The following is an 18105-nucleotide window of genomic DNA, read 5'->3' on the forward strand; positions in this document are numbered from 1 at the left end:
TGTCCATTGTGCTTCTTTTACTCCAATATTTTTTTAACCTGTGTGTTGACTTTAAAAAGTAGACTGTTAATTGTCATCCCAAACTAGTCAACCAGTTCCAAGCAGTTCAAGATAATGAAATTTCCCATCTGCCTCCATATCTTGGTGAGATCTTGGACTTTCATTTCTAAATCATTTTGATTTCTCCCCTTCCCTCTATCACATTCTCTTCACCAGATATTTTCTGAAATAGAGATTTTTTTTCCCAATCTCTATGCTAAACCTGGTCCCAGACCAGAAAAGGCCAGATTCTTCCAAAAGGCCAGCCTCTGCAAGAGTTGGAACCTAAAAACCTAATTCATACTCCAACTATTTTCCCAAGGGGTGGAGTAACGGGAGTCAGGATAACAGGAAGAGATCCTGTGGGGAATTAGCTCATTCCACACCTGGACATCTGGCCGTGTTCCACTGTGAATTTGCTGGGGAAGCTTTGAAGTCTAAATTTTGAATTGAGCTACATTGTGTTTTGATCTGCTTGCCACTTCAAATTAGCACATTAGTTGCCCTGCCCTTTGTCATCCTAATTTCTCTGAAGAAGCATCACAGAGATACAATTCAGAATTTTTGGTATCATGACTTCATCATAGAATGCTGACCTTGCCTATTATTATACTTGGAATTAGAGGTTTTTAGCATAAATCCTAGCTCCTACATCTACTAGTTGCATGATCTTCTATTTTGAATCATGCACATTGACCTCAGGACCTCACATCTATAAAACATAGAGGATATAAAATACTTGTTCTGACTACTTTATAGTGTATGACGATTGAATGAATCATGTGCGTCAAAGTACATAAAACAAAGTAGATGACTCTCATCTCAGTTCTCTGAAGTTTTGAATTAATCTGTCCACATTGCATTGTAATTACTTGACTCTCTCTCCTTAGTGACTAAAGGAGAGATAATTTTTTTTCTGTGTATTTGTGTCAACCCCAATACCTAGCATATGCTTGGTCCAGGAGAGGTATATGGAACATTCTTATGAGTGGGGTCCCTGATGTCTTGCTGCAACAAATCCACATCTCAGGCTACCTCCTTGTATGTAATTTTGAGCAAGACAATTAACCTTACTAAGTCTTAATTCCTTCATCTGTAAAATGGGATGAGGGTTACTGCTTACCTAATTCCTTTATCAGAGAACACCTACAGCATTTAACCCAATTCATGGTATGGATTAAACTTACAAAATTTCTTAGCTTTTGTTTATTTGTTCGCTTGTTTGTTGAGAGAGAGCATTAGCAGGGCAGGGGCAGAGAGGGAGAGAGAGAATCTTAAGCAGGTTCCACACTCAATGTGGAGCCCAACACAGGGCTTGATCTCTTGACTGTGAGATCATGACTTGAGCCAAAATCAAGAGTCAGGGACTTAACCAACTGAGCCACCCAGGCACCCAGGTTTATTTTTATTATAGGTACTCAATACTTAAAAAAAAATGTGACCAATGAGATTTTCTGTAACCTAATACAAATTTTCTTCTATACTAGATGATTATGTTTTTTTTTCTCCTAGAAGTTTGAAAACAGTTTTATGCCTTGAATTATAAGGTTTTATCTTTTTAAGGCTCTTCAGTAAACACTGAATGGCATTGTTTTCTTTTTAATGTAAATACTAGGATCATAGACCCAAGGATACAGTTTTCAGATGAACTTCATAGTTGCATGATGTTTTTTTAAAAAAACAAAATGGCTTTTAAAATAAAAATGGCTTTTACGTCCTTTCTTACTAGGATATAGTTTTACCAAAGCTATTAAGAAGCATGTAAGATGTGTGCAGTCAGTTGAAAAACTCAGTTATAGCAGAGCTTTGAAAATAATAATAGAGAATAAAACTTGAGAAGGTACTCTAGTGGTTTTGAAGTTAAGAATGTATGAAAAAGGGACACCCGGGTGGCTCAGTCGGTTAAGTGTCCGACTCTTGGTTTTGGCTCGGGTCATGATCTCAGGGTTGGTGGGTTCGAGCCCTGAATTGGGGCTCTGTGCTGATAGTGTGGAGCCTGCTTGGAATTCTCTCTCTCTCTCTCTCTCTCTCTCTCTCTCTCTCTCTCTCTCTCTGCCCCTCCCCTGGCTTCAGCACTCTCTCTCTGTGTCTGTCTTTTTCTCTTTCTCAAAATGGATAAATAAACTTAAAAAAAAAGAATGTAAGAAAAAGTTATAGAGGAATATATGCTTTTATGGTCTTTTAATTTAATTAAAACACACTTTGATTTTAAGATTTTAATTTAAATACATGTTGGCAATCCATTGTGGAAGGAGAGTAAGCTAAGTGATATGGCATTTTATAAAAGCAATGGCTATATGTCAGGTTTTTATTTAATTTGCAGGTTATCTAGACCATCACTTCTCTTTAAGCATTTTACATGCATTCATGTCTTTAGTCATGGATATAATAGAAAATAAGACAGTCAAAACACAATTATTTTCATTATTGCTTTTCTTGAGAGGATCTGTTATCTAGATTATAAGTGTCTTCAGTCTCAAGATTGCTTCATTTGTCATTATGCCTTTATTATATATAAACATAAAATAATTTTGGGACTGACTACAATACCATTTTCCATAGAGTTCATTTTAGTTTAAAGAAAGTATGTTTTGGAAGTATGTCCAGGGAAGAATATGATAATTCTTTTGTAATTCAAAGGGTGAAGTGATTGAGTTCATATTAGAGAAGATAAGAAGGGAAGATAACAAGGTAGGGTCCCTGTTAGTGTGTCTTATAAAATATTTGAAGGGATCTTCTGTGTAGAAATGAATTAGATTTATTTCTTATAACTCTAACAGACCAAGGTAGCTCCGTGTAGTAGAAAGTGTAGGTAGGTCAATTTTGGCTGCCATGTAGTGCATACAATGTCGATTACATTAAAGAGGACTCTGCTCAGTATTTATATATAGAAACCCTCTCTAAAATGACATGTGGAATTCCCTAGGAAGATCTTGGTAATGAGTTGACTTAACTAAAAATAGAACGGGCTCCAATCAAGGTGGTAAATTTTCCATCTCTGGAAGCAACCAAGCAGAGGCTTTATAGTAGCTTAGGGATGCTCAGAAGGAATTCCTAAGAAATTGGACTAAGTAACTTCTTGTTCTCTTCTGATGATTTGTGTAAATGAATTCATGTTCAAGAAGCCAAAGACAAGCTCCATAAGTTCATTCCAGAAAAAAGAATGGACAATAGAGTTTTCAACAAAAATCATGGAACATTTATTAAATATATGAAACTCTTTATCTTTTAAAGATTTTTTTTTTAATGGAAGTGATGAAATCCAAGCCTGGTTTATTTATTTTTTTTAATTTTTTTTTAACGTTTATTTTATTTTTGAGACAGAGAGACAGAGCATGAACGGGGGAGGGTCAGAGAGAGGGAGACACAGAATCCGAAACAGGCTCCAGGCTCTGAGCTGTCAGCACAGAGCCCGACACGGGGCTTGAACTCACGAACTGCGAGATCATGACCTGAGCTGAAGTAGGCCGCTTAACCGACTGAGCCACCCAGGCGCCCCCCAAGCCTGGTTTAGATTAAAGTGAAAAATAATGGTAAACCACAGAAACAACTTACATTTCAAATTAACATTTTACTCTTTGAAACCTTTTATTTATTTATTTTTTAATGTTTATTTATTTTGAGAGAGAGAGAGAGAGCGCATGAGCATGAGTGGGGGAGGGACAGAGAGAGAGGGAGACATAGAATCTGAAACAGGCTCAGGGCTCTGAGCTGTCAGCATACAACCCAATGTGAGGCTTGAACTCACAAACTGTGAGATCATGACCTGAGCCAAAGTCGGATCCTTAGCCAACTGAGCCACCCAGGCACCCCTTAATCTTTGAGAACTTTTATGGGTCTTTAAAATTTGCATCTTCAAATATTGTCCCAAAGAATTCTAGTTGACTAAATTTCAAATAGACACCCCTTCTGTGCACTGTGTCTCAAGGATGTTTATATTGACCTAACAGAATGAGATTTGTGTTTGTGGCCTTATATGTGACAACTAGCATGAACTCTGTTCACTTCCTTTGCTGTTGCTTGTCATCTGAGAGCATTTTGGATGTAATTTATTGCCTGTTAAGCCATCTGCAAAGTACAATTGTAAAATAGGAAACAATCACAACCGTTTAGTGGCTAAACAATTGGTTGCTTTCATTTGACCTTGCTGTGTTCTGTGAGTCTGTTAGTTTGATTCCTGGAGGCACACAGATTGTTCAGGAATGTTTGCCAGTAATGAGTGAGGGCTAGTTTTCCATATTGACCTCATACATAATTACATAAATTAAAGCAAACCATAACAACTGAGGATACACATAAAATATACTTCACAGAGGGATTTTAAAGCCCTTGCTTTGCACTAAGCTTGAAATTACATAGCCATATAGGACATACATCATTTTTGAAAAGTGTATGTTTTAAGTTTCTACTAAGACTTTACAAAGAACACTGAATAAAAGGTTCTATTTTAACAAGTGTTACCATGGAGTTTTTTTCTCTAGAAAAATTGTTTATGGAAAAAGAATATTGGTATAGAAGGTCACATTTTATTCTGGAGGTTAATGATTTGATAATGGAATTTTCTAATGCTAACCTTCCAAACTATCTTGAAACCACTAAATACTTAAGAAGCAAAGGGGAAATGTAGAGTGCAGATCTTAACTCACTAAAAAAATCAGTCATTTTTAAGCATTTATAGTTTCTTCATTTTCTGCATTTTCAGAATATGTTGATATTTAGCCAAGTCTAATTTAATTTTGTAATCAACCTTTATCATGTGTAATTTGGGTTTTTGGTTTTTTTTGGTTAATAGTGTGGTGGATTATTATTTTTTTAACATAAAGTATTACATTTGTTTTGATTCTGTTAGACTTCTGCCAATGAAATTGCATTTCATGTGGCTATTAAAAGTATCATAGACTTTCAGAAATAAATGGAATTTAGATCCAATATTAAGTATACTAGTAAATATTTCACATTAGGGAAAGCCAAAAACTTTAGTAATCAATCAAATATTGTTACAATGTTATTAATCAGCAAGTATTACTGCATTTATTTCACTTCTAAAACAGTCTTGTTTGAAGTTTGTAGAAATTTAGTTCTAGTTGTTTTCATCACTAGCTTCTGAAGATGTAACGGTGAGAAAATCTTCACAAAAATTTAGTATCAAGTTTTCTTTTTGATAAAAAGAGAGTGAAATTGCCTTGATGGAGGGATAACATTTTCCATTATTTCCAACGTTTATAGAGTGCAATCAGTATTTCTTATAGAAAACCATATCACAATTAAAATTAGCTTTATTAGCACTCACATATCTTTGGTATTTCATCTTTGATTAAGGCCATGGTCTGTATGAACTAGTAATCTGTATGTAGGATCAAGTTTGTACAGTGAAGATTCTTTGCAAAAAAATGAAGACTCAGCTAAATCTATGATTCTAGAATATGTAAGGGTAAAAGACTTTTAAAAGTACTCCTAAGTATCTTATACCTTGTCTACTATTCCTAGGTTTAGCTAAATCTTGGTTTTTGTGGTATTTTATAATTTTCTAGCACCATATTGGAGAGTGGTATGGATTTTGTTTAATACAAACTCTATAATGTTCTTCTGTTTTTAATCCTCTATTTACATCTTTCCAGTCTGTTTACACCCTCCAAGACTTAGTATATTTTGCTGGCCTATCACACTCTTCTTGATCTCATCTTCTCAGCCTGGAAGCCCCACAGCTTCTCTGTGGATTTATTCAGATAGCTTACCTGCCTTGGATCTGTGCCTGTCCTTCACTGGATTCTTTCTTTATTGATCTTTCCTTAGATGTGACAACCCAAGTCCCATGACATATTCTACGCTCAGCTATTTATGACTGTAAAGTATCATACTACTTTACTTGTATACTTTTCTCTCTTCACAAATATGTTGGCTTTTTAAACTAGCTTCTTGCTGGACTATCTTAAGGATGAACTATGCAGAACTCAGATTATTTTTCTGAGTCTTTCCTATCATAATGTAGCTTGTCATCTAAGGGAAATTTGGATCTCCCAGCCCCCAAATGGATAGAAATTTATTTTTGTGCAAATATATTTTCCACAAAGAAGTTCATTAGTCCTTTATCTATCTACCAAGAGCATCATGGAACTTTTTTATGATAATCACTCACAATTTGGTTTTTTAATTCCTAGAAGAGTTTAGGATTGTCCAGTAGTGATTCTAAGGATTTGTGATAAAATGTTCAAGAAATTTCCTAGCAGCTCATTTGATAGAGGAGCCGAAACTACCAGAGAGGAGATAAATCTTCTTCTCCTCCCCAGTCCTTCTTCTTCTCCTCTCATTGCCTTACTCATGAGACATTGCTGGGGTGCTGGAATTTTGGGGAAGTCTTATGGTCAGACTCAAAGGTAAAAATCACTCTGATGTTATCTATAAGTCCAGAGAATTTTGTAGGCACTGCTTTTTCTAGAGAAGTTATAACACTCTACTCCCTGGAAGGTTCCGACATTTGAACTTCTCTACCTGAAGAAGTACTTAATCGGCCCTATTTTTTGTTTCCTGACTCTAGGCTGACACCTTATACATGTCAAAACATCTTCCTAAATCCCATGGTGACTCAACATTCAAGTAGTTTTGGTCTGAACCTTGTCAGAGAACTTTTGAAAATATAAATAAATTATATTCACCAATTGTCTTCTGTCCAAATGCTTACTTTGCTTGACAACTCTAATAGGTTAGTCAAGCATCATTTCCTCTTTTGGGACCATTCCCAGTGAGTTCTGTTGTATTAAGAACATAGTTATCCCCCACTTTATAACAGAGTCCATTGAACTGACTGGGTGAAATGAGTCTTAGATTTTCAAGGTCTTCAATGGATTCTGGAATGAGGGTCATGTTGACAATTTACCTTTTCTGGCTTGGTGTAATTTGTTATTGACAGATAACATGCCTTGATTCCCTATTCACTTTTAAGTTCTTTCATAATTTTTTTTGTAGATGCTATTGCCTCATAGATGTTTACCTGGGCCAGATTTTCTAAGGAATAAAACAATGCATTTTTGGCAATTTGAATTCAGTACCTGTGGCATGCCTACTTCAATATACAGTAAAGTTTTGAAATCTTCAAATGAATAAACCAAAATAGAAAATAACTAAGCATTATTTGACTATTACTCCAATGTATGATTTTATATTTAGGATTCCTATGTATTCTGGACTTGGATTCCTTCTTCTCTTTGACATTTTTAAGGATTCTTTTCATTATTGTCCTTGAATTTTCTTTTTTTTTAAATTTTTTTTTTTAACGTTTATTTATTTTTGGGACAGAGAGAGACAGAGCATGAACGGGGGAGGGGCAGAGAGAGAGGGAGACACAGAATCGGAAACAGGCTCCAGCCTCTGAGCCATCAGCCCAGAGCCCGACGCGGGGCTCGAACTCACGGACTGCGAGATCGTGACCTGGCTGAAGTCGGATGCTTAACCGACTGCGCCACCCAGGCGCCCCTCCTTGAATTTTCTTATATGATAGTTTCACAAATATTTTTCTGGTCGGCTTAATTTCTAATTGTATGTGATCTGTCACCTTTAAGAAGTTTCCCTTTTTCCCTTTGATTTGGAAATCTTTACAATTTATGCCTATTGCTCTGTGAAGTCAGCTTTTACTGTAACATTTTGCTGTGAAAGCATCTTTTTTTTTTTTTTTACTTTTTTTTTTTTTTTTTTTTGCATCTGGCTTGTTTTTATGATTCATGACAAAAAATTCATCTTGGGCTTCTAATGGTGTATTTTAAAATAGTCTCCAGACTTTCTGTGGTTTATTTTGTTTTAAACTATTCCTTTTTACTTTTTTATAATGACCACATTTTCCTAAGCTCCCTTTCCTAAAATTAAATGATTTATATAGCATTCCTTCTTTTACCCAAATGCCAAGTTGAATTGTTGTAAATAATTAGTAGACAGAAATAAGCACCCATGATACAGCCGGCATCAATTCCTGCTCAAATCTGTCTAGATGCTTAAAATTCAATTTTAGCAAGCAGATGTTTGTAATGGCCTGTATTTTTGCATTCCAGTATGCATACCATCTGCCTTTGAGATAATGACAATATAAATCCACATTATTATTACTGTGTTAGATATTTCCACTTTCTTAATTGTTGTGTACTGTTCTGATTATTTTTCTTAAAATGGTTCCCTATAGCATTGAATAAGGTTCATTTTCTTTAGTTAACAGCCAGGGCCTTTAATAATTTGGTTCCTAATTATGCTATCTTCACTTACTGCCCACATGAATGCTTTCTTTTCTTTCCCAGCATAGTTCTTAAGTGGTATCATTTCACAATTTTGTATCTTCTCCAAGACCTTCCTAGAATACCTTTCCCCATCTTCTTCATTGCCCATACATATTCAAATCAGATCAAGATGTCTTCACTATAATCAAAATGTTAGCTGTAGGCCACTTTCCAATTAAATTGCATGTAACTTCCCTAAATCCATGATCCTTTGCCTTCTGTGTAATTCTACTGTCTTGACACATGTGATTCCAGCTGTGAGAGTCAGCACCTCACTCATACACAATAAAGGGCATTCATGCCAAGCCTGTGAAGATTTAATAATTGAATTGAAGATTTAGGGTTCTAGACAAAGATCACATTATTAAGGAATAAGATTTCAATATTTTCTTTCTCCATCCTTCCTCACTCTTCTCTCTCTCCCCATTTCTCTCTCTTTTTTCTCTCTCTACCTCTATATCTCTACTCTCTTTTTTCTTCCTGATCTTCATTCTCAGAAAAAAACCCAAAAATTTTCCTTATCTTATATATTTTTGTAGCTTGAACTCACCTTTCTTACAGAATTTCTCTGATAGGCAACTTAGCAAATATATATTATATATTTACATATATTTATATTACATGTAAAAAGTTTGACTTATTTTTGAAGAGAGAGAGAGAGAGTCAGAGAGAGGGAGACAGAGAATCCCAAGCAGGCTCCACACTGTCAGTGCAGAGCCCAATGCAGGGCTTGAACTCAAAAACCATGAGATCATGACCTGAGCCGAAATCAACAGTCAGCTGCTTACAGATTGAGCCACCCAGGCACCCCAGAAAATATATTCTTTTCTTTAAAATATTGTACTTTTTCCATAGAAATTCTACTGAATGAAATCTTCTTTAGCTCATTTAATTTTTTAAATGCCTACAATGATCTAGGTAATGTAGTAGGCACTGATTATACAGTAGTGTAAGTGCAGATAAACATTTTGCCTTCATAGAGTTTCTGATTTAGTATGTTATCCAAGAAACTGTACATAATTATAAATTATTTGATTTTGATCCCCAGTTTGATTTTGATTTGGATGCCACTCCTCTGGATACCACAGCATCTAGTACATACTTCTATTTCACATGTAACCATGTACTATTATAACTGATTATTTGTGAATTGATCTCCTCTATTAGTCTGTAAATCTCAAAGGAGGGGTGATGTCTTAATTCACTTTGTTTTCTTGGAGTTCAGTATAAAACCTACATAGTATGCTATAAATATTCAATATAAGTATTCAATAAATATTTGGGGTTGTATGAATGAATCTTTTGTATTTTCAGCTTAGTTGCATGATTTTAGTGAGCTATAATATATCTGCATTACCATATTTTTACTATTAAATAGGAAACTCAGTGAACACTGCCATGAACCTATGGAAAAATATTAAACAAGAAAAAGATGCTCAAGGAATAAGTTATTCTTAATTCCTGATGTAAGTGATTTTTTCACATTATTTTACTTATTTAAGTAAGATATCTATTAGATGTATGGTACCTGCATAGTATTGTAGTATTTCTTTTTTTCCTTTCCTTTCCTTTCCTTTCCTTTCCTTTCCTTTCCTCTTCTCTTCTCTTCTCTTCTTTTTTCTTCTTTTTTCTTTTCTTTTCTTTTTTTCTGAGAGAGAGAGAGAAAGCACAAACAGGGGAGGGGCAGAGACAGAGAGAGAGAGAGAGGGAGAGAATCCCAAGCATGCTCCATACTGTTAGTGCAGAGCTCAAACGCACGAACTGTGAGATCATGACCTGAGCCGAAATCAAGAGTCTGACACCCAACAGATTGAGCCACTCAGGTGCTCCAATAGTACCCATGTAGTATTTCTAATGCTTTCTATATGCAAAAATCCTTATATCCCCTTATACACCACTTACTCAGAGTCTGGGGTAAGGAAGCACATGGCTTCCAGTGTTCCATAGTGTAGAGATTTAAAAACAGTTCTACAATGCTCTGAAGGTAATGCTGTTTGTGGACTAGCATTGAACTAGCATTGAACACTAGCAATGTGTTCAGCATTCCATGAGGTTCCAAACTCAAAGAAGAGCTAGTTCAGTAAGAGTAATAGTAGGGAAATTGCGTGCTAATGTACTCCAGGAGATGATGAAATCTCTTATCTTATTATTTTGGCAGTGCAGAGTTCCTCTTATGTAGAATGTAATTTCCTTTCTAAAAGAAGAGGAGGCATCTGTTCCTACTCAGAACCAAATGGAGAATTCTTCATTCACATCAGCAAGTCAGGGCTGCTCAGTACTCAAATTGTACTTACCACTGAGGATATTCTACTCATACAGACTAGATAGTGTATCTAGTGTTTCACATTACTTGGAATTTTAAGCACTTTCTCATTTCTTAGGTTCATTACAATTAAAAAAAGCCTGATTAAAAATGTGTGTATTTTTAAAATTTAACAAGACGCCTCATGGAATTCATCCAGTCAGATTATCTGAAAAATGATCATATATATTATGTTTGGTCATATATTTTCATTTGGTCCCAATCTTTCAGCACTGTGTAGTTACAACAAGAACATTGCAGCCTACTGAGTCCTTATGAAGCTAAGGATATATTTATAAAATCACTGTACAGTTTTCTAATTCAACATTTATAATAAACAAGCACTGATTATTTGTTTTTCCTTCCTCTCCATTAAGAAAACTGTTACTCAAAACAAAGCTTTTGCTGTCCTAACGATGTGAACGTAAGCAAATTCCCAACTAGGTACTTGCTTACTGAAACAGAGATTCCTATTTTTAATCTGTATCACATTGCATATTCTTTATTTATGTATCTTTTGATTATTTGATTTGTTCAGAAAACCCTCAAGTGCTTTTGAGTTTACTGTTTTTAGAGGCTCAAGAGTCTTACATCACAGCAACATGCTTCATACAGAGGAAGAATGCCTTTGAGAGCCTGCACCCCTTTCCATAACCATCTGGTTTGCAGATGATAAGTACAAACACTAGGCTTTTTTTCTCTCCCTAAAGATCTGGGAAACAGATTGGACCTAAAATTCTACCCTGTTGATCCCTAAAATATTAATCTTCATTATCATGTCAAATTTTTTAAGAATTAATTTCTTCAGCTATATGTTTTTAAAGATTGAACACACAATACATGTGACATTCCATTTGTAGGACATTTTCCATGGTGCTGTAATGTCTTCATTCTTTGCTATAGCCTAGCCACATCTTACTCTATTTTCAAAGGCTGGTTTAAGACTTGCTTCCCCTGTGAAGTTTTGGAGGGTTAATCTAATATTCATGCATCTCTCTTTCATTGCCTGGAGCACTGGTCTTCACACTGAAATCAAAATGTATGTTGGTTTGAATGTTTCATGTGTGTGCTTTGGTTCTCCAATAAGAGCTTAAGTCGTTTGATAACAAGATTTTTTTTTTTTTTGTAAAGTATAAGGGACATAATGGATATTCAGGCCCTAGTTGTTGAATAAAGACTGCATTAATACCATCAAAGAAGCCTCACTCTAATACAGAATGTGGGAGCGACTATGTTAGGAAAAAATTAAGTTAGGAAAAATTCTACATTGTGAAATATTAACCTCGACTACGGGGCCAAGTCTAGCCTTTACATAGCTTTTGTATGAATTAGAGAAAGCATCACCTCTCGGTGACCCTAGGCAAGTAGATAGTAGTACAAGTTGTACAAGTAGTACACCTTGTGTACTACACCTTGCACCTTGTGCAAACAAAAAGGGCTTCCTTCTTCCAGTAGGTGCGGCCTTCAAACTAGGGCTTATAGCGTGACAAGGGGAGCTTGGAAGGAATGTCAGCTCCCACTGGCTCCCCCAGTTGGAGACTTTATGAAGTGTACAAACTGCAAACAATATTCAGCAGCTCTCCAAATAGTGGTACAGATGACGCATGCAAGTATAGGAAGCTTGGTAGTTTAGGAAGTACTTACTCTGTATGGCATACTCCATGGCACAAAACTAGAGGCTAAGAACCCAGGGAATATTATGGGTCACAAATTGGGAGAGAGATGTGAGAAAGATTTATGTAAGAATCTAGGTTTTTAATTAGCATACAAAATAACATTTAAGAGAATGAATAGGCCAATTCACAGACAGGTAAGGGGACAGCAGATAAGGTCTGTAAGGTGTGAACAATGATCAGAATGTAGAAAATGACTCAATTCTGAAGGTGTGGACAAATTTGTTACTGGGACAGAGTGCAACTGAGGGCAACTGCTGAGGTTTGAGAAAGGTGACATGGTTGGAGTGCCACTTAAGAAGACAGTTTTAGTAGCTGCATTTAAAATAGATTTCAGGGTAGCAATAGTAGAAAGAAATCTGCCGGATGTCTGTGATCTTGAAAGTAGAAAGAAAGGGAAATGATCAAGGTGAAGTATGGAGAGAAATTTCTGGTTGACTCTATGTGAGTATAAAATCTGAGGATGAGTGCTCTGAAAGTTGAGGAAATGGATTGGATAATGATTTAAGTTATTATTCCTTAATGGATATTCATGAATATAACAATAATAATTATTATTATTTTGAGACTATGGTTTATTGAGTTCTTAATATGTGCACTCAATTATTAAACCTACATACAGTGCATCCTTACAAGTAAAGCAAGTACATAGTGCTTAGGTGGCATTCAAAAATATGATCTCCTCAGCATGGGTTTAAAGTATTCTTTTTTAGGAGCACCTGGGTGGCTCAGTCAGTTAAAGTATCTGACTCTTGATTTCAGCTCAGGTCATGATCTCATGGTTCATGAGTTCGAACCTTGCATGGGGCTCTGCACTGACAGTGTGGAGCCTGCTTGGGATTCTCTCTCTGCCTCTCTCTCTCTCCCACTCTCTAAAAATAAATAAATAAACTTAAAAAGTATTTTTTAATTGTAGGATGATTTATTTTCCTTAAAATATAAACCATTTATGATTATAAGCTAACTTTAAAAATTACAGTCTAAAGTTCTATGATCTAACATAAGACATTAGTCTTGATGGTACATGAGATAATTTTAGGTAGCATATAACATTTTATATTTTGCAGGTTTTATGTTTACATGTATATTAGGAAAAACTATATAGTTTGTCAAATCTGAGGTTTTTTTAGAACTACGTTTAAAGTTTTAAAGGTCAAAAATGGAAGAGTCAACTTAAAATAGATTTTTTTAAATTTTTTTATTTAAAAAAATTTTTAATGTTTTTATTTATTTTTGAGACAGAAAGAGACAGAGCATGAGCAGGGGAGGGGCAAAGAGAGAAGGAGACACAGAATCTGAAGCAGGCTCCAGGCTCTGAGCTGTCAGCACAGAGCCTGACCCGGGGCTCGAACTCACGGACTGTGAGATCATGACCTGAGCTAAAGTCGGACGCTTAACTGACTGAGCCACCCAGGTGCCTTAAAATAGATTTTAATGGAAAATATATAGAAATAATGGTATGTGGTATGTACTAATTTAGAAAAATTAAAATTATGGTGAGCTTGTTGACTGCCATATGGAAAATCCTAGTCTACAGTCTACTTGTGGATTTTAGGCATTTATCTCAAAAATGAGAAAAAAAGGAATTTGCGAATTATAAATGTTTAGACATATTTAGACATTTTTAGTTGGAAAGTAGTAGACATATTTAGTTGGAAAGTAGTAGAAATAACTTTACTATTTTGAAGAGATTTTTGGTTTAAAGTTATTTTCAACTATCAAAATGTAGTTTTAATTTAAATCTTATAGAATAGCCGTGGGGAGCCTGGGTGGCTCAGTTGATTGAGCATCTGCCTCTTTGATTTTGTCTCAAGTCATGATCTCACAGTTTATGAGTTCAAGTCCCAAGTAGGGCTCTGCATTAACAGGTGGAGCCTGCTTGGGATTCTGTCTCCCTCTCTCTCTCTGCCCTTCCCCTGCTCTCTCTCTCAAAATAAATAAATAAACCTAAAAAGATAAATCTTTTAGACTAGTCTGCATCTATTCCAACTGCAGTTTGCCAAGTCTATGCAATGTTTTCAATATTTACATAGATAAGGGAAAAATTACATCAAATTTATATTGTCACTTAGCATAAGACCTAAGAGACTCCAGAAAAGAGTTCAATAGTATCTATACAATGATTATCCATAAAACATCTCAAATTATTTCCTCAGTATCATGAAGCTTAACTTTTGGTCTTTGATTCTTGACATAAACTTCATTATGAAATTAAATAACTAAAATATTACTGGACAACTGGATCTTTAAAAAGATTTTAAAAGAGATAGCTTTACTACTAAATCCTATAATCACTTTGATCCAATTAACTGGCCAGTTAACTTTATTTACAGGTCAAAATATACCCTAAGAATCCAGAAGAAAGTTAGCAGTGCATTTCAGTCTTTCTCTGCAGCACTGATAGATTTCAAAAATTCAGGGGAAAGTTGAGAGATGAGAATTTGTTAACTTTAAATATTGCTTTAACCATGTGACCTATGTGACTTTATAAACTTACTTCATTTATTGGGCAAGAGGAAATCTTTAACCAGAGCCACAAATAAATCATCCTAGTCAGAAGGGCACTCTACTGTATATTAACAACATAGCTGTTAGCTAAAGTAATATGAAGAACACACCTTCTGCAGTCACGTAAATAAGGCTTTGAAAAGTGACTCTTTACTACTTTGGGGAAATCATATGCCTCTGTGAGCTGCAGTCCTTCTATCTATAATACGGGAAAATAGGAAAATAATTTCTACCTCAAATAAAAATTTGAACACTTATCAGATAATATCTGAAAAATGCCTTGTATAATGTAAACACTTAATAAATGATTCTTATTATTACTGTGACCTTATGCATATGAATTAACCAATGTCTTCATTGGTCGGTTTCACACTATATTTCCAGCTAATTTCCTTAGCTCATGTTACTCAACTCCCATCTCTCTGCCTGTCAATCCTGCTTTAATTCGCAAAATGCCTTACTTCAGCACATCTCTATTAAAAGGAATACACCTGGCTATTTAAAAGTTCCTTTCATAAAAGAATAATTATTTATTATTAAAAATATTTTTAAATCTCAAATGGGCAAGGTATGATTTTTTAGGACATTTTAGGATAGAATATTTGAATTATATCAACTAACAAAATATTAAAATAAGTCATACTTAATAGTTTACTCTTTTTAATGTAAATTATCTCATTTTATTTGAGGTGAGAATTAGTAAACCTAGTTTCTAAATTAGAAAAAACTGAGCCTTAGGAAAATAAATAACTTACTCAAGGTGTCCCTGCTAGTAATTACTAAGCCTGGCTCTTTTGATACAAGACACTGTTTTTCCTAGTATGTACTAAATTTCTACAGTGAAAAATAAGACTTACTACAGAAATCAGAAAGGGTACAGATAACAGCCTAAAAGGAAAGGACTATGAAGATTTAAAGCTCTGACAATATGGCATTTTACAATCTGAGCAAAGATAAACTTCCCCATTCTCTGTCTTCCTCTCTGTATATACATACATATCCATACATTTTCTGTATCCTTATCATTAGTTTTGCTGAAATGCAGTGGTATCTCTATGTTTAGCTTTCCATTCTATAAACATATCTTTGTTTCATGATCAAATGCTAAATGTGCCTCCTGGCTTAAAATGTACTGGTGTTCACAATAGTTCTCTAATCTAAGACCGAGTAAAGGAAAGAAGGCAACTTGTTCCCCAGGCAAGGGCTCTGGAGTGGGAGTCAGAGGACTGTGTTTATCTTTGAAGCCTTGGGCATGTTCTTTGTGTTTTAATATACTGGGAAACTTTTGTTTTGTTTTTTATTCTATATAGTGTTGAATGGAGTATGTATATATGTTAAAATGAATTCTCTTTCTTAGTATAAATGATTTTCTTAACTTTGATGCTTATTTTCATTCTTGCTTGTTATACTTGATAATTATAGAAATGCTAAACAGTTCTATTTTGGCATAATTTAACTATGTATTAAATGTATTTTTTAAAATACATTTTTATTTTAGAAGTTTTAGATTTACAGAAAAATTGTAGAGATTCACTCCCGACTCAATTTCCCCTCTTCTTACGATCTTACATTAACACAAATTACCAATATTGACACTTTATTATTAACTAAATTTCATATTTATTCAGGTTTCCTTGGGGTTTACCTAATGAGCTCTTTCTGTTCCAGGACTATTCCACCCAGGATACCATATTACATTTAGTTGTCATGTCTTCTTAGCCTCCTCTTGGCTGTGAGAGTTTCCTAGACTTACCTTGTTTTCCAGGACCTTGACAGTTTAGAATGCTTCTTAATTGGAATTTGTCTAAGTTTTCTTTTAATGATTAGACTGGGGTTGTGGATTTGGGGGAGGACATCCTCAGAGGTAAAGTGCCATTCTCAACCATCAACATGACTTGTTCTACTGATGTTAAACTTCCTTCCCCGGCTGAAGTAGTGTCTGTCAGTTGTCTCTACTGTAAATTTACTGTTGTTTTGGAAGAGAGTCGCTATGTGCAGCCCACACCTAAGGAGTGAGAGTTATGTTCCATCTCCTTGAGGTGGAGTATCTCCATAAATTATTTGGAATTCTGCACATTCCATTCACTCATCCATTCATTCATTTGTTCGTTTATTTATATCAGTGTGTACTCATGGGTATTTATTTTAAACTTTGGGTAATAATTTAATGCTACTTTTCTTTTTTTGTTGTTGGTCAAATTGTTCCCACTTTGGTCATTGGGAATTCTTCCAAGTGGCTGTGGTATATCTTTGTTATACCCTCATTGTGGGTTTTTTTTTTTCTTTTTTCTTTTGTTAGTGCTTACTTTTTAGCATTATAAGACGCTGTAGGCATATATTGTATATTTCCTGTTTCGGTCATAAAATCTGTGTTTTCTCCAAAGAGCCTTCTTTTATTGGAGTATGGTATTAGAAACCACAATCTGGGACCTAGATATGTTCACTGCTACTGGGGAGTCATTTTTTGTTTATACCATCTCAATTGACAGAGCAAGGAAATATATGTGTTTTTACAAACAGGTGTATATACATATACCTATAAATATTTTAATGAATTATGTTTCTATTCATTCACAGCATTCACAGCGTTCCTTCCTAAACTTCCCATGTGTGGGGTATCATATAAAATAGATGCAAATTAGAACAAATTAATGAATAATTAAAGGTAGAACTAAGCAAAGTCTGGAAATATATCATAAAATTATACCCTAAACCAGAGAATCCTACCTGGAGTTCATAGGCTGAATAAGGCCTGCACGTATGTTTTGTTTCGTGCACACAGTGCTTTTAAAACATTTTGAATTACATAACATTAAAAAAAGTGAGAGATGTCAAAAAACAAAAACAAAAACAAAAACAAAAAAACCCCAAATATTGATTTCTAGGTTCTCTTTAAAAGTTTATCATATCTGAGAAACTCTAGACCCTCATTATTCATTCACCAATCGCCTTGCATTGAACAGCGGCTCAAATCTTGGTGAGGACTGCACAAGCTCCTGTCCACCCCCACCGTTTTTTCTCCTGGATACGGAAGAGCCAGCTCAGATTCCGTCCCACATGTACTGTTGTTTTTCCCATGGTGAGGAGGAGAGGAAAATGTTTTTTGAATCCATGGATAACACAGTGGGAAAGTGAAAGATAGCCTATAACATATATATATCTATAGTCTGTAACATATATAGATATAGGTACAGATATAGATACATAGATATAGACACAGATATAGATATAGATTTTTAAGTAAAATGAGAGAACACATATTTCTCTATGCAAGTAGGAAATATCCCTATTTGCTTAATATGCAAAATGTGACTGTATCAAAGTA

The 18105-nt window shown here is 34.9% G+C and overlaps 1 protein-coding gene across 2 annotated transcripts in view; it reads left to right on the forward strand.

The window, feature by feature from the left end:
• The window catches only part of COL5A2 (collagen type V alpha 2 chain), a 147453-nt gene that overhangs the window by 26420 nt on the left and 102928 nt on the right, over window positions 1-18105 (forward strand). Inside the window, exon 1 of one of the 2 annotated variants that reach the window (XM_047873651.1) lies at window positions 9744-9763. The exons of the other annotated variant lie outside the window; for it this stretch is intronic. The gene's annotated coding sequence lies outside the window, so the exon portion shown is untranslated. Of the gene's footprint in view, window positions 1-9743; window positions 9764-18105 lie in introns of those variants that run through there. 2 annotated transcript variants of the gene reach the window in all.

This window comes from Prionailurus viverrinus, chromosome C1 (assembly GCF_022837055.1).
Source record: "Prionailurus viverrinus isolate Anna chromosome C1, UM_Priviv_1.0, whole genome shotgun sequence".
Classification (NCBI taxonomy): Eukaryota; Metazoa; Chordata; class Mammalia; order Carnivora; family Felidae; genus Prionailurus; species Prionailurus viverrinus.